This window comes from Ictalurus punctatus, chromosome 2 (assembly GCF_001660625.3).
Source record: "Ictalurus punctatus breed USDA103 chromosome 2, Coco_2.0, whole genome shotgun sequence".
Classification (NCBI taxonomy): domain Eukaryota; kingdom Metazoa; phylum Chordata; class Actinopteri; order Siluriformes; family Ictaluridae; genus Ictalurus; species Ictalurus punctatus.
In genome coordinates, this window is record NC_030417.2 from 13,699,572 (window position 1) to 13,726,785 (window position 27,214).

Here is a 27,214-nt window from a genome sequence, read left to right on the forward strand (position 1 = left end):
TTTCTTTTGGGTTGAACCATGTTTTAATTCATCAGTATCTTCACAAATGAACCCAGTCACTACACATTAAGACGGTGATTAAACCTCATTCTTTTGTCTTTACAAATAGAGATATTTACATGGATGGGCGGACATTCAGAGTGATCATTCTGTAATATCTTTCTTTTGTCTCTATAGATAAAGAGATAGTTGCATTGCTGGGCGAACATTATCACCTGATTTTGTGAGAAATGACTTTGCAGGAAACACCCACTTTTTGCTAACGTCTGCGGTAATTGCTAACATTTAAACATTCAGCCTACAATAAATAATAAGTCTATTCAATGAAAGTAAAGGTCAGTGTTTAATCAAAAAAGTTAAAGAAATGAATGAAATAATAATTTTTAAAAATTGGTTGATCGATTTAGTTTAATACAGGTTCTCATATTCATGGCTTTATTTTCCTGTAAGGTGACAAGTGATAATCTCAAAGTTTTCTGGATTTCTTATCATTCTTATATGATTACTTGCTCTTTTTTTTCCTACTGTGGGTTTTAGTCCATCATCCAGATGGTGGTGGTTGAGGAGATTCCCTCGCCCCCATACAATGAATAGCGCTTTCATTTTACAGGCTTGGTTGGTTTCCAAGGATTTTACGAGGACGAGCTCGTGGCTCATTGTTACTGTTACATTTATTTTTTCTTTCAGGTGGTAGGTTTGAGCTATATGGCGGTAGGTTGGCGGTATATGGCGGTATATGGCGGCAGGTAGAGTTCGACGTCGATGAAGGTCTTCTTCTCTTAGCCTCTACGGTTTGTGGCTCCTTGCTTCCTTTAAATTTATTATTTTTTTCTTTCAGGTGGCAGGTGGAGTTAGACGGCAGTAGGGAACCATAGAGAAAGCCAGATGGCGCAAAATTCAGGAATTTTTTTTTTTACAAACTATAGTTATTTCTATTTGCTCTTGTACATAAAGTTGAAAGAACAAAGCTATATAAAATAAAGCTCAAGCTGACAGGTTTTCTTTTGGGTTGAACCATGTTTTCATTCATCAGTATCTTCACAAATAAACCCAGTCACTACACATTAAGACGGTGATTAAACCTCATTCTTTTGTCTTTACAAATAGAGATATTTACATGGATGGGCGGCCATTCAGAGTGATCATTCTGTAATATCTTTCTTTTGTCTCTATAGATAAAGAGATAGTTGCATTGCTGGGCGAACATTATCACCTGATTTTGTGAGAAATGACTTTGCAGGAAACGCCCACTTTTTGCTAACGTCTGCGGTAATTGCTAACATTTAAGCATTCAGCCTACAATAAATAATAAGTCTATTCAATGAAAGTAAAGGTCAGTGTTTAATCAAAAAAGTTAAAGAAATGAATGAAATAATAATTTTTAAAAATTGGTTGATCGATTTAGTTTAATACAGGTTCTCATATTCATGGCTTTATTTTCCTGTAAGGTGACAAGTGATAATCTCAAAGTTTTCTGGATTTCTTATCATTCTTATATGATTACTTGCTCTTTTTTTTCCTACTGTGGGTTTTAGTCCATCATCCAGATGGTGGTGGTTGAGGAGATTCCCTCGCCCCCATACAATGAATAGCGCTTTGATTTTACAGGCTTGGTTGGTTTCCAAGGATTTTACGAGGACGAGCTCGTGGCTCATTGTTACTGTTACATTTATTTTTTCTTTCAGGTTGCAGGTGGAGTTAGTTGGCGGTAGGTTTGAGCTATATGGCGGTAGGTTGGCGGTATATGGCGGGAGGTGGAGTTCGACGTCATGAAGGTCTTCTTCGCTTAGCCCCGTCCTAGCTCGCGGTACGGAGCCAGGCAAAAGTCGTACGGTGACCCTTAGGCCGGTTAGCTCCGATGGTTAGAGCGTGGTGCTAATAACGCCAAAGTCACGGGTTTGATACCCGTACGGGCCATGAGATGCTTTGATCTTCAGACAAATTCTCAAGACTGATTCACTGACAAGCCAACACCATGCTGGACCACCTCCAGCAATAGCCAAGAAAACACTGATTTGTGCGAGGCCACGCCTTTTTAAGCCTCTACGGTTTGTGGCTCCTTGCTTCCTTTAAATTTATTATTTTTTTCTTTCAGGTGGCAGGTGGAGTTAGACGGCAGTAGGGAACCATAGAGAAAGCCAGATGGCGCAAAATTCAGGAATTTTTTTAAAAATATATAGTTATTTCTATTTGCTTTTGTACATAAAGTTGAAAGAACAAAGCTATATAAAATAAAGCTCAAGCTGACAGGTTTTCTTTTGGGTTGAACCATGTTTTCATTCATCAGTATCTTCACAAATAAACCCTGTCACTACACATTAAGACGGTGATTAAACCTCATTCATTTGTCTTTACAAATAGAGATATTTACATGGATGGGCGGCCATTCAGAGTGATCATTCTGTAATATCTTTCTTTTGTCTCTATAGATAAAGAGATAGTTGCATTGCTGGGCGAACATTATCACCTGATTTTGTGAGAAATGACATTTGCAGGAAACGCCCACTTTTTGCAAACGTCTGCTTTAATTGCTAACATTTAAACATCCAGTCTACAATAAATAATAAGTCTATTCAATGAAAGTAAAGGTCAGTGTTTAATCAAAAATGTTAAAGAAATGAATGAAATAATAATTTTAAAAAATTGGTTAATCAATTTAGTTTAATACAGGTTCTCATATTCATGGCTTTATTTTCCTGTAAGGTGACAAGTGATAATCTCAAAGTTTTCTGGATTTCTTATCATTCTTATATGATTACTTGCTCTTTTTTTCCTACTGTGGGTTTTAGTCCATCATCCAGATGGTGGTGGTTGAGGAGATTCCCTCGCCCCCATACAATGAATAGCGCTTTGATTTTACAGGCTTGGTTGGTTTCAAAGGATTTCACGAGGACGAGCTCGTGGCTCATTGTTACTGTTACATTTATTTTTTCTTTCAGGTGGTAGGTTTGAGCTATATGGCGGTGGGTTGGCGGTATATGGCGGTATATGGCGGCAGGTAGAGTTCGACGTCGATTAAGGTCTTCTTCGCTTAGCCTCTACGGTTTGTGGCTCCTTGCTTCCTTTAAATGTATTATTTTTTTCTTTCAGGTGGCAGGTGGAGTTAGACGGCAGAAAAGGTCCCTGAGAAAAGGTCTTCTTCGCTTAGCCTCTACGGTTTGTGGCTCCTTGCTTCCTTTAAATTTATTATTTTTTTCTTTCAGGTGGCAGGTGGAGTTAGAAGGCAGTAGGGAACCATAGAGAAAGCCAGATGGCGCAAAATTCAGGAATTTTTTAAAAAAATATATAGTTATTTCTATTTGCTTTTGTACATAAAGTTGAAAGAACAAAGCTATATAAAATAAAGCTCAAGCTGACAGGTTTTCTTTTGGGTTGCACCATGTTTTCATTCATCAGTATCTTCACAAATAAACCCAGTCACTACACATTAAGACGGTGATTAAACCTCATTCTTTAAGCTCAGATGGTTAGAGCGTGGTGCTAATAACGCCAAGGTCACGGGTTCGATCCCCGTACGGGCCATGAGATGCTTCGATCTTCAGACAAATTCTCAGGACTGATTCACTGACAAGCCAACACGGTGCTCGACTACCTCCAGCAATAGCCAAGAAAACACTGATTTGTGCGAGGCCACAGCTTTTTAAGCCTCTACGGTTTGTCGCTCCTTGCTTCCTTTAAATTTATTATTTTTTTCTTTCAGGTGGCAGGTGGAGTTAGACGGCCGTAGGGAACCATAGAGAAAGCCAGATGGCGCAAAATTCAGGAATTTTTAAAAAAAAATATATAGTTATTTCTATTTGCTTTTGTACATAAAGTTGAAAGAACAAAGCTATATAAAATAAAGCTCAAGCTGACAGGTTTTCTTTTGGGTTGAACCATGTTTTCATTCATCAGTATCTTCACAAATAAACCCAGTCACTACACATTAAGACGGTGATTAAACCTCATTCTTTTGTCTTTACAAATAGAGATATTTACATGGATGGGCGGCCATTCAGAGTGATCATTCTGTAATATCTTTCTTTTGTCTCTATAGATAAAGAGATAGTTGCATTGCTGGGCGAACATTATCACCTGATTTTGTGAGAAATGACTTTGCAGGAAACGCCCACTTTTTGCTAACGTCTGCGGTAATTGCTAACATTTAAGCATTCAGCCTACAATAAATAATAAGTCTATTCAATGAAAGTAAAGGTCAGTGTTTAATCAAAAAAGTTAAAGAAATGAATGAAATAATAATTTTTAAAAATTGGTTGATCGATTTAGTTTAATACAGGTTCTCATATTCATGGCTTTATTTTCCTGTAAGGTGACAAGTGATAATCTCAAAGTTTTCTGGATTTCTTATCATTCTTATATGATTACTTGCTCTTTTTTTTCCTACTGTGGGTTTTAGTCCATCATCCAGATGGTGGTGGTTGAGGAGATTCCCTCGCCCCCATACAATGAATAGCGCTTTGATTTTACAGGCTTGGTTGGTTTCCAAGGATTTTACGAGGACGAGCTCGTGGCTCATTGTTACTGTTACATTTATTTTTTCTTTCAGGTTGCAGGTGGAGTTAGCTGGCGGTAGGTTTGAGCTATATGGCGGTAGGTTGGCGGTATATGGCGGTATATGGCGGGAGGTGGAGTTCGACGTCGATGAAGGTCTTTTTCGCTTAGCCCCGTCCTAGCTCACGGTACGGAGCCAGGCAAAAGTCTTAAGGTGACCCTTAGGCCGGTTAGCTCAGATGGTTAGAGCGTGGTGCTAATAACGCCAAGGTCACGGGTTCGATCCCCGTACGGGCCATGAGATGCTTTGATCTTCAGACAAATTCTCAGGACTGATTCACTGACAAGCCAACACCATGCTGGACTACCTCCAGCAATAGCCAAGAAAACACTGATTTGTGCGAGGCCACACCTTTTTAAGCCTCTACGGTTTGTGGCTCCTTGCTTCCTTTAAATTTATTATTTTTTTCTTTCAGGTGGCAGGTGGAGTTAGACGGCAGTAGGGAACCATAGAGAAAGCCAGATGGCGCAAAATTCAGGAATTTTTAAAAAATATATATAGTTATTTCTATTTGCTTTTGTACATAAAGTTGAAAGAACAAAGCTATATAAAATAAAGCTCAAGCTGACAGGTTTTCTTTTGGGTTGCACCATGTTTTCATTCATCAGTATCTTCACAAATAAACCCAGTCACTACACATTAAGACGGTGATTAAACCTCATTCTTTTGTCTTTACAAATAGAGATATTTACATGGATGGGCGGCCATTCAGAGTGATCATTCTGTAATATCTTTCTTTTGTCTCTATAGATAAAGAGATAGTTGCATTGCTGGGCGAACATTATCACCTGATTTTGTGAGAAATGACTTTGCAGGAAACGCCCACTTTTTGCTAACGTCTGCGGTAATTGCTAACATTTAAACATTCAGCCTACAATAAATAATAAGTCTATTCAATGAAAGTAAAGGTCAGTGTTTAATCAAAAATGTTAAAGAAATGAATGAAATAATAATTTTTAAAAATTGGTTGATCGATTTAGTTTAATACAGGTTCTCATATTCATGGCTTTATTTTCCTGTAAGGTGACAAGTGATAATCTCAAAGTTTTCTGGATTTCTTATCATTCTTATATGATTACTTGCTCTTTTTTTCCTACTGTGGGTTTTAGTCCATCATCCACATGGTGGTGGTTGAGGAGATTCCCTCGCCCCCATACAATGAATAGCGCTTTGATTTTACAGGCTTGGTTGGTTTCAAAGGATTTCACGAGGACGAGCTCGTGGCTCATTGTTACTGTTACATTTATTTTTTCTTTCAGGTGGTAGGTTTGAGCTATATGGCGGTGGGTTGGCGGTATATGGCGGTATATGGCGGCAGGTAGAGTTCGACGTCGATGAAGGTCTTCTTCGCTTAGCCTCTACGGTTTGTGGCTCCTTGCTTCCTTTAAATTTATTATTTTTTTCTTTCAGGTGGCAGGTGGAGTTAGACGGCAGTAGGGAACCATAGAGAAAGCCAGATGGCGCAAAATTCAGGATTTTTTTTTAAAAAAATATAGTTATTTCTATTTGCATTTGTACATAAAGTTGAAAGTACAAAGCTATATAAAATAAAGCTCAAGCTGACAGGTTTTCTTTTGGGTTGAACCATGTTTTAATTCATCAGTATCTTCACAAATGAACCCAGTCACTACACATTAAGACGGTGATTAAACCTCATTCTTTTGTCTTTACAAATAGAGATATTTACATGGATGGGCGGACATTCAGAGTGATCATTCTGTAATATCTTTCTTTTGTCTCTATAGATAAAGAGATAGTTGCATTGCTGGGCGAACATTATCACCTGATTTTGTGAGAAATGACTTTGCAGGAAACACCCACTTTTTGCTAACGTCTGCGGTAATTGCTAACATTTAAACATTCAGCCTACAATAAATAATAAGTCTATTCAATGAAAGTAAAGGTCAGTGTTTAATCAAAAAAAGTTAAAGAAATGAATGAAATAATAATTTTTAAAAATTGGTTGATCGATTTAATTTAATACAGGTTCTCATATTCATGGCTTTATTTTCCTGTAAGGTGACAAGTGATAATCTCAAAGTTTTCTGGATTTCTTATCATTCTTATATGATTACTTGCTCTTTTTTTTCCTACTGTGGGTTTTAGTCCATCATCCAGATGGTGGTGGTTGAGGAGATTCCCTCGCCCCCATACAATGAATAGCGCTTTCATTTTACAGGCTTGGTTGGTTTCCAAGGATTTTACGAGGACGAGCTCGTGGCTCATTGTTACTGTTACATTTATTTTTTCTTTCAGGTGGTAGGTTTGAGCTATATGGCGGTAGGTTGGCGGTATATGGCGGTATATGGCGGCAGGTAGAGTTCGACGTCGATGAAGGTCTTCTTCTCTTAGCCTCTACGGTTTGTGGCTCCTTGCTTCCTTTAAATTTATTATTTTTTTCTTTCAGGTGGCAGGTGGAGTTAGACGGCAGTAGGGAACCATAGAGAAAGCCAGATGGCGCAAAATTCAGGAATTTTTTTTTTTACAAACTATAGTTATTTCTATTTGCTCTTGTACATAAAGTTGAAAGAACAAAGCTATATAAAATAAAGCTCAAGCTGACAGGTTTTCTTTTGGGTTGAACCATGTTTTCATTCATCAGTATCTTCACAAATAAACCCAGTCACTACACATTAAGACGGTGATTAAACCTCATTCTTTTGTCTTTACAAATAGAGATATTTACATGGATGGGCGGCCATTCAGAGTGATCATTCTGTAATATCTTTCTTTTGTCTCTATAGATAAAGAGATAGTTGCATTGCTGGGCGAACATTATCACCTGATTTTGTGAGAAATGACTTTGCAGGAAACGCCCACTTTTTGCTAACGTCTGCGGTAATTGCTAACATTTAAGCATTCAGCCTACAATAAATAATAAGTCTATTCAATGAAAGTAAAGGTCAGTGTTTAATCAAAAAAGTTAAAGAAATGAATGAAATAATAATTTTTAAAAATTGGTTGATCGATTTAGTTTAATACAGGTTCTCATATTCATGGCTTTATTTTCCTGTAAGGTGACAAGTGATAATCTCAAAGTTTTCTGGATTTCTTATCATTCTTATATGATTACTTGCTCTTTTTTTTCCTACTGTGGGTTTTAGTCCATCATCCAGATGGTGGTGGTTGAGGAGATTCCCTCGCCCCCATACAATGAATAGCGCTTTGATTTTACAGGCTTGGTTGGTTTCCAAGGATTTTACGAGGACGAGCTCGTGGCTCATTGTTACTGTTACATTTATTTTTTCTTTCAGGTTGCAGGTGGAGTTAGCTGGCGGTAGGTTTGAGCTATATGGCGGTAGGTTGGCGGTATATGGCGGGAGGTGGAGTTCGACGTCATGAAGGTCTTCTTCGCTTAGCCCCGTCCTAGCTCGCGGTACGGAGCCAGGCAAAAGTCGTACGGTGACCCTTAGGCCGGTTAGCTCCGATGGTTAGAGCGTGGTGCTAATAACGCCAAAGTCACGGGTTTGATCCCCGTACGGGCCATGAGATGCTTTGATCTTCAGACAAATTCTCAAGACTGATTCACTGACAAGCCAACACCATGCTGGACCACCTCCAGCAATAGCCAAGAAAACACTGATTTGTGCGAGGCCACGCCTTTTTAAGCCTCTACGGTTTGTGGCTCCTTGCTTCCTTTAAATTTATTATTTTTTTCTTTCAGGTGGCAGGTGGAGTTAGACGGCAGTAGGGAACCATAGAGAAAGCCAGATGGCGCAAAATTCAGGAATTTTTTTAAAAATATATAGTTATTTCTATTTGCTTTTGTACATAAAGTTGAAAGAACAAAGCTATATAAAATAAAGCTCAAGCTGACAGGTTTTCTTTTGGGTTGAACCATGTTTTAATTCATCAGTATCTTCACAAATGAACCCAGTCACTACACATTAAGACGGTGATTAAACCTCATTCTTTTGTCTTTACAAATAGAGATATTTACATGGATGGGCGGACATTCAGAGTGATCATTCTGTAATATCTTTCTTTTGTCTCTATAGATAAAGAGATAGTTGCATTGCTGGGCGAACATTATCACCTGATTTTGTGAGAAATGACTTTGCAGGAAACACCCACTTTTTGCTAACGTCTGCGGTAATTGCTAACATTTAAACATTCAGCCTACAATAAATAATAAGTCTATTCAATGAAAGTAAAGGTCAGTGTTTAATCAAAAAAGTTAAAGAAATGAATGAAATAATAATTTTTAAAAATTGGTTGATCGATTTAGTTTAATACAGGTTCTCATATTCATGGCTTTATTTTCCTGTAAGGTGACAAGTGATAATCTCAAAGTTTTCTGGATTTCTTATCATTCTTATATGATTACTTGCTCTTTTTTTTCCTACTGTGGGTTTTAGTCCATCATCCAGATGGTGGTGGTTGAGGAGATTCCCTCGCCCCCATACAATGAATAGCGCTTTCATTTTACAGGCTTGGTTGGTTTCCAAGGATTTTACGAGGACGAGCTCGTGGCTCATTGTTACTGTTACATTTATTTTTTCTTTCAGGTGGTAGGTTTGAGCTATATGGCGGTAGGTTGGCGGTATATGGCGGTATATGGCGGCAGGTAGAGTTCGACGTCGATGAAGGTCTTCTTCTCTTAGCCTCTACGGTTTGTGGCTCCTTGCTTCCTTTAAATTTATTATTTTTTTCTTTCAGGTGGCAGGTGGAGTTAGACGGCAGTAGGGAACCATAGAGAAAGCCAGATGGCGCAAAATTCAGGAATTTTTTTTTTTACAAACTATAGTTATTTCTATTTGCTCTTGTACATAAAGTTGAAAGAACAAAGCTATATAAAATAAAGCTCAAGCTGACAGGTTTTCTTTTGGGTTGAACCATGTTTTCATTCATCAGTATCTTCACAAATAAACCCAGTCACTACACATTAAGACGGTGATTAAACCTCATTCTTTTGTCTTTACAAATAGAGATATTTACATGGATGGGCGGCCATTCAGAGTGATCATTCTGTAATATCTTTCTTTTGTCTCTATAGATAAAGAGATAGTTGCATTGCTGGGCGAACATTATCACCTGATTTTGTGAGAAATGACTTTGCAGGAAACGCCCACTTTTTGCTAACGTCTGCGGTAATTGCTAACATTTAAGCATTCAGCCTACAATAAATAATAAGTCTATTCAATGAAAGTAAAGGTCAGTGTTTAATCAAAAAAGTTAAAGAAATGAATGAAATAATAATTTTTAAAAATTGGTTGATCGATTTAGTTTAATACAGGTTCTCATATTCATGGCTTTATTTTCCTGTAAGGTGACAAGTGATAATCTCAAAGTTTTCTGGATTTCTTATCATTCTTATATGATTACTTGCTCTTTTTTTTCCTACTGTGGGTTTTAGTCCATCATCCAGATGGTGGTGGTTGAGGAGATTCCCTCGCCCCCATACAATGAATAGCGCTTTGATTTTACAGGCTTGGTTGGTTTCCAAGGATTTTACGAGGACGAGCTCGTGGCTCATTGTTACTGTTACATTTATTTTTTCTTTCAGGTTGCAGGTGGAGTTAGCTGGCGGTAGGTTTGAGCTATATGGCGGTAGGTTGGCGGTATATGGCGGGAGGTGGAGTTCGACGTCGATGAAGGTCTTTTTCGCTTAGCCCCGTCCTAGCTCACGGTACGGAGCCAGGCAAAAGTCGTACGGTGACCCTTAGGCCGGTTAGCTCCGATGGTTAGAGCGTGGTGCTAATAACGCCAAGGTCACGGGTTTGATCCCCGTACGGGCCATGAGATGCTTTGATCTTCAGACAAATTCTCAGGACTGATTCACTGACAAGCCAACACCATGCTGGACTATCTCCAGCAATAGCCAAGAAAACACTGATTTGTGCGAGGCCACACCTTTTTAAGCCTCTACGGTTTGTGGCTCCTTGCTTCCTTTAAATTTATTATTTTTTTCTTTCAGGTGGCAGGTGGAGTTAGACGGCAGTAGGGAACCATAGAGAAAGCCAGATGGCGCAAAATTCAGGAATTTTTTAAAAAAATATATAGTTATTTCTATTTGCATTTGTACATAAAGTTGAAAGTACAAAGCTATATAAAATAAAGCTCAAGCTGACAGGTTTTCTTTTGGGTTGCACCATGTTTTCATTCATCAGTATCTTCACAAATAAGCCCAGTCACTACACATTAAGACGGTGATTAAACCTCATTCTTTTGTCTTTACAAATAGAGATATTTACATGGATGGGCGGCCATTCAGAGTGATCATTCTGTAATATCTTTCTTTTGTCTCTATAGATAAAGAGATAGTTGCATTGCTGGGCGAACATTATCACCTGATTTTGTGAGAAATGACATTTGCAGGAAACGCCCACTTTTTGCAAACGTCTGCTTTAATTGCTAACATTTAAACATCCAGTCTACAATAAATAATAAGTCTATTCAATGAAAGTAAAGGTCAGTGTTTAATCAAAAATGTTAAAGAAATGAATGAAATAATAATTTTAAAAAATTGGTTAATCAATTTAGTTTAATACAGGTTCTCATATTCATGGCTTTATTTTCCTGTAAGGTGACAAGTGATAATCTCAAAGTTTTCTGGATTTCTTATCATTCTTATATGATTACTTGCTCTTTTTTTCCTACTGTGGGTTTTAGTCCATCATCCAGATGGTGGTGGTTGAGGAGATTCCCTCGCCCCCATACAATGAATAGCGCTTTGATTTTACAGGCTTGGTTGGTTTCAAAGGATTTTACGAGGACGAGCTCGTGGCTCATTGTTACTGTTACATTTATTTTTTCTTTCAGGTGGTAGGTTTGAGCTATATGGCGGTGGGTTGGCGGTATATGGCGGTATATGGCGGCAGGTAGAGTTCGACGTCGATGAAGGTCTTCTTCGCTTAGCCTCTACGGTTTGTGGCTCCTTGCTTCCTTTAAATTTATTATTTTTTTCTTTCAGGTGGCAGGTGGAGTTAGACGGCAGTAGGGAACCATGGACAAAGCCAGATGGCGCAAAATTCAGGAAATTTTTTTTACAAAATATAGTTATTTCTATTTGCTCTTGTACATAAAGTTGAAAGAACAAAGCTATATAAAATAAAGCTCAAGCTGACAGGTTTTCTTTTGGGTTGCACCATGTTTTCATTCATCAGTATCTTCACAAATAAACCCAGTCACTACACATTAAGACGGTGATTAAACCTCATTCTTTTGTCTTTACAAATAGAGATATTTACATGGATGGGCGGCCATTCAGAGTGATCATTCTGTAATATCTTTCTTTTGTCTCTATAGATAAAGAGATAGTTGCATTGCTGGGCGAACATTATCACCTGATTTTGTGAGAAATGACTTTGCAGGAAACACCCACTTTTTGCTAACGTCTGCGGTAATTGCTAACATTTAAACATTCAGCCTACAATAAATAATAAGTCTATTCAATGAAAGTAAAGGTCAGTGTTTAATCAAAAAAGTTAAAGAAATGAATGAAATAATAATTTTTAAAAATTTGTTGATCGATTTAGTTTAATACAGGTTCTCATATTCATGGCTTTATTTTCCTGTAAGGTGACAAGTGATAATCTCAAAGTTTTCTGGATTTCTTATCATTCTTATATGATTACTTGCTCTTTTTTTTCCTACTGTGGGTTTTAGTCCATCATCCAGATGGTGGTGGTTGAGGAGATTCCCTCGCCCCCATACAATGAATAGCGCTTTCATTTTACAGGCTTGGTTGGTTTCCAAGGATTTTACGAGGACGAGCTCGTGGCTCATTGTTACTGTTACATTTATTTTTTCTTTCAGGTGGTAGGTTTGAGCTATATGGCGGTAGGTTGGCGGTATATGGCGGTATATGGCGGCAGGTAGAGTTCGACGTCGATGAAGGTCTTCTTCGCTTAGCCTCTACGGTTTGTGGCTCCTTGCTTCCTTTAAATTTATTATTTTTTTCTTTCAGGTGGCAGGTGGAGTTAGACGGCAGTAGGGAACCATAGAGAAAGCCAGATGGCGCAAAATTCAGGATTTTTTTTAAAAAAAATATAGTTATTTCTATTTGCATTTGTACATAAAGTTGAAAGTACAAAGCTATATAAAATAAAGCTCAAGCTGACAGGTTTTCTTTTGGGTTGCACCATGTTTTCATTCATCAGTATCTTCACAAATAAGCCCAGTCACTACACATTAAGACGGTGATTAAACCTCATTCTTTTGTCTTTACAAATAGAGATATTTACATGGATGGGCGGCCATTCAGAGTGATCATTCTGTAATATCTTTCTTTTGTCTCTATAGATAAAGAGATAGTTGCATTGCTGGGCGAACATTATCACCTGATTTTGTGAGAAATGACTTTGCAGGAAACGCCCACTTTTTGCTAAAGTCTGCTGTAAATGCTAGCATTTAAACATCCAGTCTACAATAAATAATAAGTCTATTCAATGAAAGTAAAGGTCAGTGTTTAATCAAAAATGTTAAAGAAATGAATGAAATAATAATTTTTAAAAATTGGTTGATCGATTTAGTTTAATACAGGTTCTCATATTCATGGCTTTATTTTCCTGTAAGGTGACAAGTGATATTCTCAAAGTTTTCTGGATTTCTTATCATTCTTATATGATTACTTGCTCTTTTTTTCCTACTGTGGGTTTTAGTCCATCATCCAGATGGTGGTGGTTGAGGAGATTCCCTCGCCCCCATACAATGAATAGCGCTTTGATTTTACAGGCTTGGTTGGTTTCCAAGGATTTTAGGAGGACGAGCGCGTGGCTCATTGTTACTGTTACATTTATTTTTTCTTTCAGGTGGCAGGTGGAGTTAGCCGGCGGTAGGTTTGAGCTATATGGCGGTAGGTTGGCGGTATATGGCGGTATATGGCGGGAGGTGGAGTTCGACGTCGATGAAGGTCTTTTTCGCTTAGCCCCGTCCTAGCTCACGGTACGGAGCCAGGCAAAAGTCTTAAGGTGACCCTTAGGCCGGTTAGCTCAGATGGTTAGAGCGTGGTGCTAATAACGCCAAGGTCACGGGTTCGATCCCCGTACGGGCCATGAGATGCTTTGATCTTCAGACAAATTCTCAGGACTGATTCACTGACAAGCCAACACCATGCTGGACTATCTCCAGCAATAGCCAAGAAAACACTGATTTGTGCGAGGCCACACCTTTTTAAGCCTCTACGGTTTGTGGCTCCTTGCTTCCTTTAAATTTATTATTTTTTTCTTTCAGGTGGCAGGTGGAGTTAGACTGCAGTAGGGAACCATAGAGAAAGCCAGATGGCGCAAAATTCAGGAATTTTTTAAAAAAATATATAGTTATTTCTATTTGCATTTGTACATAAAGTTGAAAGTACAAAGCTATATAAAATAAAGCTCAAGCTGACAGGTTTTCTTTTGGGTTGCACCATGTTTTCATTCATCAGTATCTTCACAAATAAGCCCAGTCACTACACATTAAGACGGTGATTAAACCTCATTCTTTTGTCTTTACAAATAGAGATATTTACATGGATGGGCGGCCATTCAGAGTGATCATTCTGTAATATCTTTCTTTTGTCTCTATAGATAAAGAGATAGTTGCATTGCTGGGCGAACATTATCACCTGATTTTGTGAGAAATGACATTTGCAGGAAACGCCCACTTTTTGCAAACGTCTGCTTTAATTGCTAACATTTAAACATCCAGTCTACAATAAATAATAAGTCTATTCAATGAAAGTAAAGGTCAGTGTTTAATCAAAAATGTTAAAGAAATGAATGAAATAATAATTTTAAAAAATTGGTTAATCAATTTAGTTTAATACAGGTTCTCATATTCATGGCTTTATTTTCCTGTAAGGTGACAAGTGATAATCTCAAAGTTTTCTGGATTTCTTATCATTCTTATATGATTACTTGCTCTTTTTTTCCTACTGTGGGTTTTAGTCCATCATCCAGATGGTGGTGGTTGAGGAGATTCCCTCGCCCCCATACAATGAATAGCGCTTTGATTTTACAGGCTTGGTTGGTTTCAAAGGATTTTACGAGGACGAGCTCGTGGCTCATTGTTACTGTTACATTTATTTTTTCTTTCAGGTGGTAGGTTTGAGCTATATGGCGGTGGGTTGGCGGTATATGGCGGTATATGGCGGCAGGTAGAGTTCGACGTCGATGAAGGTCTTCTTCGCTTAGCCTCTACGGTTTGTGGCTCCTTGCTTCCTTTAAATTTATTATTTTTTTCTTTCAGGTGGCAGGTGGAGTTAGACGGCAGTAGGGAACCATGGACAAAGCCAGATGGCGCAAAATTCAGGAAATTTTTTTTACAAAATATAGTTATTTCTATTTGCTCTTGTACATAAAGTTGAAAGAACAAAGCTATATAAAATAAAGCTCAAGCTGACAGGTTTTCTTTTGGGTTGCACCATGTTTTCATTCATCAGTATCTTCACAAATAAACCCAGTCACTACACATTAAGACGGTGATTAAACCTCATTCTTTTGTCTTTACAAATAGAGATATTTACATGGATGGGCGGCCATTCAGAGTGATCATTCTGTAATATCTTTCTTTTGTCTCTATAGATAAAGAGATAGTTGCATTGCTGGGCGAACATTATCACCTGATTTTGTGAGAAATGACTTTGCAGGAAACACCCACTTTTTGCTAACGTCTGCGGTAATTGCTAACATTTAAACATTCAGCCTACAATAAATAATAAGTCTATTCAATGAAAGTAAAGGTCAGTGTTTAATCAAAAAAGTTAAAGAAATGAATGAAATAATAATTTTTAAAAATTTGTTGATCGATTTAGTTTAATACAGGTTCTCATATTCATGGCTTTATTTTCCTGTAAGGTGACAAGTGATAATCTCAAAGTTTTCTGGATTTCTTATCATTCTTATATGATTACTTGCTCTTTTTTTTCCTACTGTGGGTTTTAGTCCATCATCCAGATGGTGGTGGTTGAGGAGATTCCCTCGCCCCCATACAATGAATAGCGCTTTCATTTTACAGGCTTGGTTGGTTTCCAAGGATTTTACGAGGACGAGCTCGTGGCTCATTGTTACTGTTACATTTATTTTTTCTTTCAGGTGGTAGGTTTGAGCTATATGGCGGTAGGTTGGCGGTATATGGCGGTATATGGCGGCAGGTAGAGTTCGACGTCGATGAAGGTCTTCTTCGCTTAGCCTCTACGGTTTGTGGCTCCTTGCTTCCTTTAAATTTATTATTTTTTTCTTTCAGGTGGCAGGTGGAGTTAGACGGCAGTAGGGAACCATAGAGAAAGCCAGATGGCGCAAAATTCAGGAATTTTTAAAAAAAAAAATATAGTTATTTCTATTTGCTTTTGTACATAAAGTTGAAAGTACAAAGCTATATAAAATAAAGCTCAAGCTGACAGGTTTTCTTTTGGGTTGCACCATGTTTTCATTCATCAGTATCTTCACAAATAAACCCAGTCACTACACATTAAGACGGTGATTAAACCTCATTCTTTTGTCTTTACAAATAGAGATATTTACATGGATGGGCGGCCATTCAGAGTGATCATTCTGTAATATCTTTCTTTTGTCTCTATAGATAAAGAGATAGTTGCATTGCTGGGCGAACATTATCACCTGATTTTGTGAGAAATGACATTTGCAGGAAACGCCCACTTTTTGCAAACGTCTGCTGTAATTGCTAGCATTTAAACATCCAGTCTACAATAAATAATAAGTCTATTCAATGAAAGTAAAGGTCAGTGTTTAATCAAAAATGTTAAAGAAATGAATGAAATAATAATTTTTAAAAATTGGTTGATCGATTTAGTTTAATACAGGTTCTCATATTCATGGCTTTATTTTCCTGTAAGGTGACAAGTGATATTCTCAAAGTTTTCTGGATTTCTTATCATTCTTATATGATTACTTGCTCTTTTTTTCCTACTGTGGGTTTTAGTCCATCATCCAGATGGTGGTGGTTGAGGAGATTCCCTCGCCCCCATACAATGAATAGCGCTTTGATTTTACAGGCTTGGTTGGTTTCCAAGGATTTTAGGAGGACGAGCGCGTGGCTCATTGTTACTGTTACATTTATTTTTTCTTTCAGGTGGCAGGTGGAGTTAGCCGGCGGTAGGTTTGAGCTATATGGCGGTAGGTTGGCGGTATATGGCGGTATATGGCGGGAGGTGGAGTTCGACGTCGATGAAGGTCTTTTTCGCTTAGCCCCGTCCTAGCTCACGGTACGGAGCCAGGCAAAAGTCTTAAGGTGACCCTTAGGCCGGTTAGCTCAGATGGTTAGAGCGTGGTGCTAATAACGCCAAGGTCACGGGTTCGATCCCCGTACGGGCCATGAGATGCTTTGATCTTCAGACAAATTCTCAGGACTGATTCACTGACAAGCCAACACCATGCTGGACTACCTCCAGCAATAGCCAAGAAAACACTGATTTGTGCGAGGCCACACCTTTTTAAGCCTCTACGGTTTGTGGCTCCTTGCTTCCTTTAAATTTATTATTTTTTTCTTTCAGGTGGCAGGTGGAGTTAGACGGCAGTAGGGAACCATAGAGAAAGCCAGATGGCGCAAAATTCAGGAATTTTTAAAAAATATATATAGTTATTTCTATTTGCTTTTGTACATAAAGTTGAAAGAACAAAGCTATATAAAATAAAGCTCAAGCTGACAGGTTTTCTTTTGGGTTGCACCATGTTTTCATTCTTCAGTATCTTCACAAATAAACCCAGTCACTACACATTAAGACGGTGATTAAACCTCATTCTTTTGTCTTTACAAATAGAGATATTTACATGGATGGGCGGCCATTCAGAGTGATCATTCTGTAATATCTTTCTTTTGTCTCTATAGATAAAGAGATAGTTGCATTGCTGGGCGAACATTATCACCTGATTTTGTGAGAAATGACTTTGCAGGAAACGCCCACTTTTTGCTAACGTCTGCGGTAATTGCTAACATTTAAACATTCAGCCTACAATAAATAATAAGTCTATTCAATGAAAGTAAAGGTCAGTGTTTAATCAAAAATGTTAAAGAAATGAATGAAATAATAATTTTTAAAAATTGGTTGATCGATTTAGTTTAATACAGGTTCTCATATTCATGGCTTTATTTTCCTGTAAGGTGACAAGTGATAATCTCAAAGTTTTCTGGATTTCTTATCATTCTTATATGATTACTTGCTCTTTTTTTCCTACTGTGGGTTTTAGTCCATCATCCACATGGTGGTGGTTGAGGAGATTCCCTCGCCCCCATACAATGAATAGCGCTTTGATTTTACAGGCTTGGTTGGTTTCAAAGGATTTCACGAGGACGAGCTCGTGGCTCATTGTTACTGTTACATTTATTTTTTCTTTCAGGTGGTAGGTTTGAGCTATATGGCGGTGGGTTGGCGGTATATGGCGGTATATGGCGGCAGGTAGAGTTCGACGTCGATGAAGGTCTTCTTCGCTTAGCCTCTACGGTTTGTGGCTCCTTGCTTCCTTTAAATTTATTATTTTTTTCTTTCAGGTGGCAGGTGGAGTTAGACGGCAGTAGGGAACCATAGAGAAAGCCAGATGGCGCAAAATTCAGGAATTTTTTTAAAAAAAATATAGTTATTTCTATTTGCATTTGTACATAAAGTTGAAAGTACAAAGCTATATAAAATAAAGCTCAAGCTGACAGGTTTTCTTTTGGGTTGCACCATGTTTTCATTCATCAGTATCTTCACAAATAAGCCCAGTCACTACACATTAAGACGGTGATTAAACCTCATTCTTTTGTCTTTACAAATAGAGATATTTACATGGATGGGCGGCCATTCAGAGTGATCATTCTGTAATATCTTTCTTTTGTCTCTATAGATAAAGAGATAGTTGCATTGCTGGGCGAACATTATCACCTGATTTTGTGAGAAATGACATTTGCAGGAAACGCCCACTTTTTGCTAACGTCTGCTTTAATTGCTAACATTTAAACATCCAGTCTACAATAAATAATAAGTCTATTCAATGAAAGTAAAGGTCAGTGTTTAATCAAAAATGTTAAAGAAATGAATGAAATAATAATTTTTAAAAATTGGTTGATCGATTTAGTTTAATACAGGTTCTCATATTCATGGCTTTATTTTCCTGTAAGGTGACAAGTGATAATCTCAAAGTTTTCTGGATTTCTTATCATTCTTATATGATTACTTGCTCTTTTTTTCCTACTGTGGGTTTTAGTCCATCATCCACATGGTGGTGGTTGAGGAGATTCCCTCGCCCCCATACAATGAATAGCGCTTTGATTTTACAGGCTTGGTTGGTTTCAAAGGATTTCACGAGGACGAGCTCGTGGCTCATTGTTACTGTTACATTTATTTTTTCTTTCAGGTGGTAGGTTTGAGCTATATGGCGGTGGGTTGGCGGTATATGGCGGTATATGGCGGCAGGTAGAGTTCGACGTCGATGAAGGTCTTCTTCGCTTAGCCTCTACGGTTTGTGGCTCCTTGCTTCCTTTAAATTTATTATTTTTTTCTTTCAGGTGGCAGGTGGAGTTAGACGGCAGTAGGGAACCATAGAGAAAGCCAGATGGCGCAAAATTCAGGAATTTTTTTAAAAAAAATATAGTTATTTCTATTTGCATTTGTACATAAAGTTGAAAGTACAAAGCTATATAAAATAAAGCTCAAGCTGACAGGTTTTCTTTTGGGTTGCACCATGTTTTCATTCATCAGTATCTTCACAAATAAGCCCAGTCACTACACATTAAGACGGTGATTAAACCTCATTCTTTTGTCTTTACAAATAGAGATATTTACATGGATGGGCGGCCATTCAGAGTGATCATTCTGTAATATCTTTCTTTTGTCTCTATAGATAAAGAGATAGTTGCATTGCTGGGCGAACATTATCACCTGATTTTGTGAGAAATGACATTTGCAGGAAACGCCCACTTTTTGCAAACGTCTGCTTTAATTGCTAACATTTAAACATCCAGTCTACAATAAATAATAAGTCTATTCAATGAAAGTAAAGGTCAGTGTTTAATCAAAAAAGTTAAAGAAATGAATGAAATAATAATTTTAAAAAATTGGTTAATCAATTTAGTTTAATACAGGTTCTCATATTCATGGCTTTATTTTCCTGTAAGGTGACAAGTGATAATCTCAAAGTTTTCTGGATTTCTTATCATTCTTATATGATTACTTGCTCTTTTTTTCCTACTGTGGGTTTTAGTCCATCATCCAGATGGTGGTGGTTGAGGAGATTCCCTCGCCCCCATACAATGAATAGCGCTTTGATTTTACAGGCTTGGTTGGTTTCAAAGGATTTTACGAGGACGAGCTCGTGGCTCATTGTTACTGTTACATTTATTTTTTCTTTCAGGTGGTAGGTTTGAGCTATATGGCGGTGGGTTGGCGGTATATGGCGGTATATGGCGGCAGGTAGAGTTCGACGTCGATGAAGGTCTTCTTCGCTTAGCCTCTACGGTTTGTGGCTCCTTGCTTCCTTTAAATTTATTATTTTTTTCTTTCAGGTGGCAGGTGGAGTTAGACGGCAGTAGGGAACCATGGACAAAGCCAGATGGCGCAAAATTCAGAAATTTTTTTTTACAAAATATAGTTATTTCTATTTGCTCTTGTACATAAAGTTGAAAGAACAAAGCTATATAAAATAAAGCTCAAGCTGACAGGTTTTCTTTTGGGTTGCACCATGTTTTCATTCATCAGTATCTTCACAAATAAACCCAGTCACTACACATTAAGACGGTGATTAAACCTCATTCTTTTGTCTTTACAAATAGAGATATTTACATGGATGGGCGGCCATTCAGAGTGATCATTCTGTAATATCTTTCTTTTGTCTCTATAGATAAAGAGATAGTTGCATTGCTGGGCGAACATTATCACCTGATTTTGTGAGAAATGACTTTGCAGGAAACACCCACTTTTTGCTAACGTCTGCGGTAATTGCTAACATTTAAACATTCAGCCTACAATAAATAATAAGTCTATTCAATGAAAGTAAAGGTCAGTGTTTAATCAAAAAAGTTAAAGAAATGAATGAAATAATAATTTTTAAAAATTTGTTGATCGATTTAGTTTAATACAGGTTCTCATATTCATGGCTTTATTTTCCTGTAAGGTGACAAGTGATAATCTCAAAGTTTTCTGGATTTCTTATCATTCTTATATGATTACTTGCTCTTTTTTTTCCTACTGTGGGTTTTAGTCCATCATCCAGATGGTGGTGGTTGAGGAGATTCCCTCGCCCCCATACAATGAATAGCGCTTTCATTTTACAGGCTTGGTTGGTTTCCAAGGATTTTACGAGGACGAGCTCGTGGCTCATTGTTACTGTTACATTTATTTTTTCTTTCAGGTGGTAGGTTTGAGCTATATGGCGGTAGGTTGGCGGTATATGGCGGTATATGGCGGCAGGTAGAGTTCGACGTCGATGAAGGTCTTCTTCGCTTAGCCTCTACGGTTTGTGGCTCCTTGCTTCCTTTAAATTTATTATTTTTTTCTTTCAGGTGGCAGGTGGAGTTAGACGGCAGTAGGGAACCATAGAGAAAGCCAGATGGCGCAAAATTCAGGAATTTTAAAAAAAAAATATATAGTTATTTCTATTTGCTTTTGTACATAAAGTTGAAAGTACAAAGCTATATAAAATAAAGCTCAAGCTGACAGGTTTTCTTTTGGGTTGCACCATGTTTTCATTCATCAGTATCTTCACAAATAAACCCAGTCACTACACATTAAGACGGTGATTAAACCTCATTCTTTTGTCTTTACAAATAGAGATATTTACATGGATGGGCGGCCATTCAGAGTGATCATTCTGTAATATCTTTCTTTTGTCTCTATAGATAAAGAGATAGTTGCATTGCTGGGCGAACATTATCACCTGATTTTGTGAGAAATGACATTTGCAGGAAACGCCCACTTTTTGCAAACGTCTGCTGTAATTGCTAGCATTTAAACATCCAGTCTACAATAAATAATAAGTCTATTCAATGAAAGTAAAGGTCAGTGTTTAATCAAAAATGTTAAAGAAATGAATGAAATAATAATTTTTAAAAATTGGTTGATCGATTTAGTTTAATACAGGTTCTCATATTCATGGCTTTATTTTCCTGTAAGGTGACAAGTGATATTCTCAAAGTTTTCTGGATTTCTTATCATTCTTATATGATTACTTGCTCTTTTTTTCCTACTGTGGGTTTTAGTCCATCATCCAGATGGTGGTGGTTGAGGAGATTCCCTCGCCCCCATACAATGAATAGCGCTTTGATTTTACAGGCTTGGTTGGTTTCCAAGGATTTTACGAGGACGAGCTCGTGGCTCATTGTTACTGTTACATTTATTTTTTCTTTCAGGTGGTAGGTTTGAGCTATATGGCGGTGGGTTGGCGGTATATGGCGGTATATGGCGGCAGGTAGAGTTCGACGTCGATGAAGGTCTTCTTCGCTTAGCCTCTACGGTTTGTGGCTCCTTGCTTCCTTTAAATTTATTATTTTTTTCTTTCAGGTGGCAGGTGGAGTTAGACGGCAGTAGGGAACCATAGAGAAAGCCAGATGGCGCAAAATTCAGGAATTTTTTTTAAAAAAATATAGTTATTTCTATTTGCATTTGTACATAAAGTTGAAAGTACAAAGCTATATAAAATAAAGCTCAAGCTGACAGGTTTTCTTTTGGGTTGCACCATGTTTTCATTCATCAGTATCTTCACAAATAAGCCCAGTCACTACACATTAAGACGGTGATTAAACCTCATTCTTTTGTCTTTACAAATAGAGATATTTACATGGATGGGCGGCCATTCAGAGTGATCATTCTGTAATATCTTTCTTTTGTCTCTATAGATAAAGAGATAGTTGCATTGCTGGGCGAACATTATCACCTGATTTTGTGAGAAATGACATTTGCAGGAAACGCCCACTTTTTGCAAACGTCTGCTTTAATTGCTAACATTTAAACATCCAGTCTACAATAAATAATAAGTCTATTCAATGAAAGTAAAGGTCAGTGTTTAATCAAAAAAGTTAAAGAAATGAATGAAATAATAATTTTAAAAAATTGGTTAATCAATTTAGTTTAATACAGGTTCTCATATTCATGGCTTTATTTTCCTGTAAGGTGACAAGTGATAATCTCAAAGTTTTCTGGATTTCTTATCATTCTTATTTGATTACTTGCTCTTTTTTTCCTACTGTGGGTTTTAGTCCATCATCCAGATGGTGGTGGTTGAGGAGATTCCCTCGCCCCCATACAATGAATAGCGCTTTGATTTTACAGGCTTGGTTGGTTTCAAAGGATTTTACGAGGACGAGCTCGTGGCTCATTGTTACTGTTACATTTATTTTTTCTTTCAGGTGGTAGGTTTGAGCTATATGGCGGTGGGTTGGCGGTATATGGCGGTATATGGCGGCAGGTAGAGTTCGACGTCGATGAAGGTCTTCTTCGCTTAGCCTCTACGGTTTGTGGCTCCTTGCTTCCTTTAAATTTATTATTTTTTTCTTTCAGGTGGCAGGTGGAGTTAGACGGCAGTAGGGAACCATAGAGAAAGCCAGATGGCGCAAAATTCAGGAAATTTTTTTTTACAAAATATAGTTATTTCTATTTGCTTTTGTACATAAAGTTGAAAGAACAAAGCTATATAAAATAAAGCTCAAGCTGACAGGTTTTCTTTTGGGTTGCACCATGTTTTCATTCATCAGTATCTTCACAAATAAACCCAGTCACTACACATTAAGACGGTGATTAAACCTCATTCTTTTGTCTTTACAAATAGAGATATTTACATGGATGGGCGGCCATTCAGAGAGATCATTCTGTAATATCTTTCTTTTGTCTCTATAGATAAAGAGATAGTTGCATTGCTGGGCGAACATTATCACCTGATTTTGTGAGAAATGACTTTGCAGGAAACGCCCACTTTTTGCTAACGTCTGCGGTAATTGCTAACATTTAAACATTCAGCCTACAATAAAAAAAAAAGTTTTTGTACACCTCTGTGCTGAGTAGATCTTTTAGCATAACAGGGCCTTTGTACAATAAAAACTGTCTAAACTTGGTTGCCTTCCATCTATCTATTTCCCTCAGTGACCTTTTTGCGTGCAAATTTCATGGGAACATTTTTCTGGGCACCAACTAACCTTTCTGTCAGCACAGTGACTTGGATTCCTGACAGCCTGCAAGTGAGAGGACCCAGCCAAAGCCACAAGTGGAGAAGCCGCCTCTTGACTCCAAGGCACACAAGGTGCATGTAATCAAGGGGGAATCCAGAGATCATGTCCAGGGATGTTTCTTCCAGAGGTGAGGTGCCATGGTGGTGATCCGAATCGTTTTTATTTCGGAAACTCTTATTATTTCTAAGAGGCATGTCATTTCTAGGGAAGGTCATTCTGTTCTCCAGGTAGACGCCATCCTGAATGCACTTTTTGCATCCATGGTAGCATGTGTGTCCTTTCCCCTTTTTTAGAAGCGCAAGTGTAGGTGCGTCACAAACCACTGAGGTAAGCTGTAGTGTTAACTTGACTTACTCAAATTCAAAACCATTACCTAATTCTTTTATTTCACAAATTCTTTGAGATACTCATCCAATGAGCTAGGTTTACCAGCTCCACAAAATAAGCCTATTGTCATAGGTTCCTCCTTCTACAGCAATAAAAACTACAACTCCAGAATGCATCTACACCTCGCAACAGTTACTTTCGCACTGCTTTTCATCATCATCAACAAGTGTGTAAATACTGCAAAGAAGCCATTATGATGACGAAAGTAACACTGTTCATCATCTGCTTCTTTCAACTTGTCGATCTCACAAACCGCCATCTTTTATTGATCATCCAAAATGACCTGAACTTGTGACTGTGACACGCTTGTGTAGCCACTACAGCGTCTTTCACCAGTAAATTAATAATAACGCTAATGCTACAAGGTGGGTATTAATTCAAACTTCTTTATTAAATCATTCCTCACCAATCATAATCAAGAGTAGCAACTGTTCAGTCTGCAAACATACAGTATGCTTCCACTCTCCCTTCACCAACTCTAATAGACAGCACATTCACTTGTCAGCTCAGGGTTGGCAGATATCACTATAAAAGATATCACTAAAAGTCAATTCCGGTTTTCAGGTTTTGATTTAATCCCCCAAAAATGCAATATCATCAGCAGAAACAGCAAAACTGTACTGGGGGACCGATCTAAAAGGAACAATGATAAACAAACAAACAAACAAAAATAGTGAAATGTAAAGACATAAAATGTGCTTAGTTATAAATAAATCATTTAATATAAAAAAATAGATATTATAATAAACTCATAAAATATAAATAAAATGAGAAATGAAATGATGTTTAATTACTATGGGTTGCATTTAATATCAATTTGACATTAAGTTTAGTAGGCTATTTCCTTAGAAGTCTGTTAGCCTTTTTCCTAATATGAATAATTTTTGTGTTAGTCTACTTTTAATCAGGACTCTTTATTGTTTATGATATTTAAAAATAAATATTATATACTTGTTTATTTATCAATTAACCAACAGTATTCCTCATTGCTATTATTTTAATTCAATTAACAGTGACCATGAGTAGAGAGCTTACATTTAACAGTTTATGATAGACCTTCTGATTAAAGCTTAAACAAAACAAAACAAAACAAAAAAAGATTGGTATCTGGATCGGTTTCAGTCGTAAAGATCCTGATCTGAGCATCAGTAATGATCACCATTAAAGTAAAGCGCTTTGCATCTGACGGGTAAATGAACTCACCCATTCAAATCCTATATGAGATTATTCACATATATACACAATATACACAGAGCGGTTCAAGAACTGACTCCAGCCCAGAACCATGACAGCGGAAAATGTCTAATAGTGTAGTTTTAAATATATTTAAGAGGAGCAGACTTTTAAAAAAAACTGAACATTGAGGTTTATTGTATTTGTTTACAAGGTGGAACAGGTTAACAGTTGTTGTTTTTTTTGTTTTTTTGTTGTTTTTTTTTTGTTTTTTTGGGAGGGGGGGGGGTAGAATTTTATTTATATTTTGCTTTTACGAGATGATGCACTTTAAGGACCAGTCTAATTTGATGCAAAGATTTGTACATTAGAAGGAATGTAGCACAACATGGAGGTGAAAGCAGCGGTATGTTTATTTAAATGTGAAAGTGCAATAAAAAAATATGTTGTCCCTAAAATCAATGAATAATCATGACAAATAATCGTGATCTCAATATTGATCAAAATAATCGGAATTATTTTTTGGCCATAATTATGCAACCCTAGGCTCTCCGCAAATTTAAAATGGGGACAATTGGACAACCTGAGATGGATTAACACAAATATGACCAAGCTTTAATGTTGTAAATCATTTTTAAATGTTTTAAATGTTGTAAGATTTTGAGCTAATCTCCTTCATAATGCTGCCCACTGTCACGAATCGTGACGGAGCAGAGATAGGACGGATGCAAGTGCAGGATGAACAGATGTTTATTTGAAAGTGAGACAGGTAGACAAATCCAAAACGTAATCCATAAACATGCAAGAGGTCAGGCGATTGGCAAACAGGCATACACGGGGCAAGGCAGGAATCTAGGTCGTGGTCACGGAAAACAGGGTCAATAAACAAAACAAGAAACGAACTATGACGAGGGACTGGAAGCGGATAATCCAGCGCGAACTAACTCTAAACATGGACCGTGACTATGACTGTGACTATGACTATGACTATGACTATGACTATGACTATGACTATGACTATGACTATGACACGCGCCAAACTAACTCTAAACATTTACTCTTCCGCGCCGTGTGTGCTGGGAGGCGCGCGGTATATATGCGGACATGATCAGCGTCTAAACCGCTAGCAGCTGAGAGCAATTCAGACCCACGTGAAATCCCAGCCAATGACAGAAGAGGGAGGAGACAGAAACATAAACAAAACACACGTGTCCAGATGTCATTACAGTCAACAAGGGAAAAGCAGGTGCTCGCGCATTCGCTCTTAGAGCACGCTGCTTCAAGGGGGAATCGTGACACCCACTCACCAAAGCCCCTGGGTGTACCAGCTTTGGAAAGTGCAGGCCAAATCTTAGGTGAGATTTGGCCTCTCCTCCACCTTCCACCACCAAACCTCTTCACACATGTAGACAAGGTAATGAATTGTTTAGCAGACTACTGTTATGCATATAAAAGAGGTTTTAAATAAATTCAAAATTATAAAATATTAAACAACTGTTTGTCCGGAGTTGTAAAGCAAAAGCCAGTTTAACTCAATTAATCATAAAAGAAAAATAAAAGCACAAACTGTGCTTATGACTCATTGGTAGGCTTCGTTCACACTGTCAGTGTTTGGGAATTAACAACCAAATTTACTTACAGGTGTGAGTCTCGAAATGTCCTGTTCACACAGCAGCTTACAATAGCATTTAGAATTTGGTCTGTATGAACAAGTAACCGAAGTCAAGCCTGTATTCTATTCGGACTATTACCTGTAACCATTGCAACAGTGATGTAATATCAAAGAGGTCGATGTCCATAAAACTACAAAAGTCTTATAACAATTGACACGTCTTCATCTGTCAAATCTTGAATCAACAGCAGCTGGTATCTTTTGTAGAGAGGAGTATTTGAGTCGCACACAGACCACAAAACTGTCTGGAGCAGAGAGAGTGCTTCAAAACAACCAAGCATATAGTTTATCGTAGTTTGCCCTGTCAGACGCTTCGACAGATGTATGAGGACTTCAGACATGTTTCCCCCAGTGTA

At 37.7% G+C, this 27,214-nt stretch overlaps 4 non-coding genes across 4 annotated transcripts; all 4 read left to right on the forward strand.

The window, feature by feature from the left end:
• The first annotated feature begins 4,715 nt into the window (after positions 1-4,715).
• On the forward strand, positions 4,716-4,789 carry trnai-aau (transfer RNA isoleucine (anticodon AAU)). Its single transcript has one exon. It is a non-coding gene; the product is annotated as a tRNA-Ile (tRNA).
• Positions 4,790-10,217: 5,428 nt separating this feature from the next.
• Positions 10,218-10,291, forward strand: trnai-aau (transfer RNA isoleucine (anticodon AAU)). The gene has a single exon. It is a non-coding gene; the product is annotated as a tRNA-Ile (tRNA).
• Positions 10,292-13,474: 3,183 nt separating this feature from the next.
• Positions 13,475-13,548, forward strand: trnai-aau (transfer RNA isoleucine (anticodon AAU)). The gene has a single exon. It is a non-coding gene; the product is annotated as a tRNA-Ile (tRNA).
• A 3,185-nt stretch (positions 13,549-16,733) lies between these two features.
• On the forward strand, positions 16,734-16,807 carry trnai-aau (transfer RNA isoleucine (anticodon AAU)). The gene has a single exon. It is a non-coding gene; the product is annotated as a tRNA-Ile (tRNA).
• Positions 16,808-27,214: the final 10,407 nt, after the last annotated feature.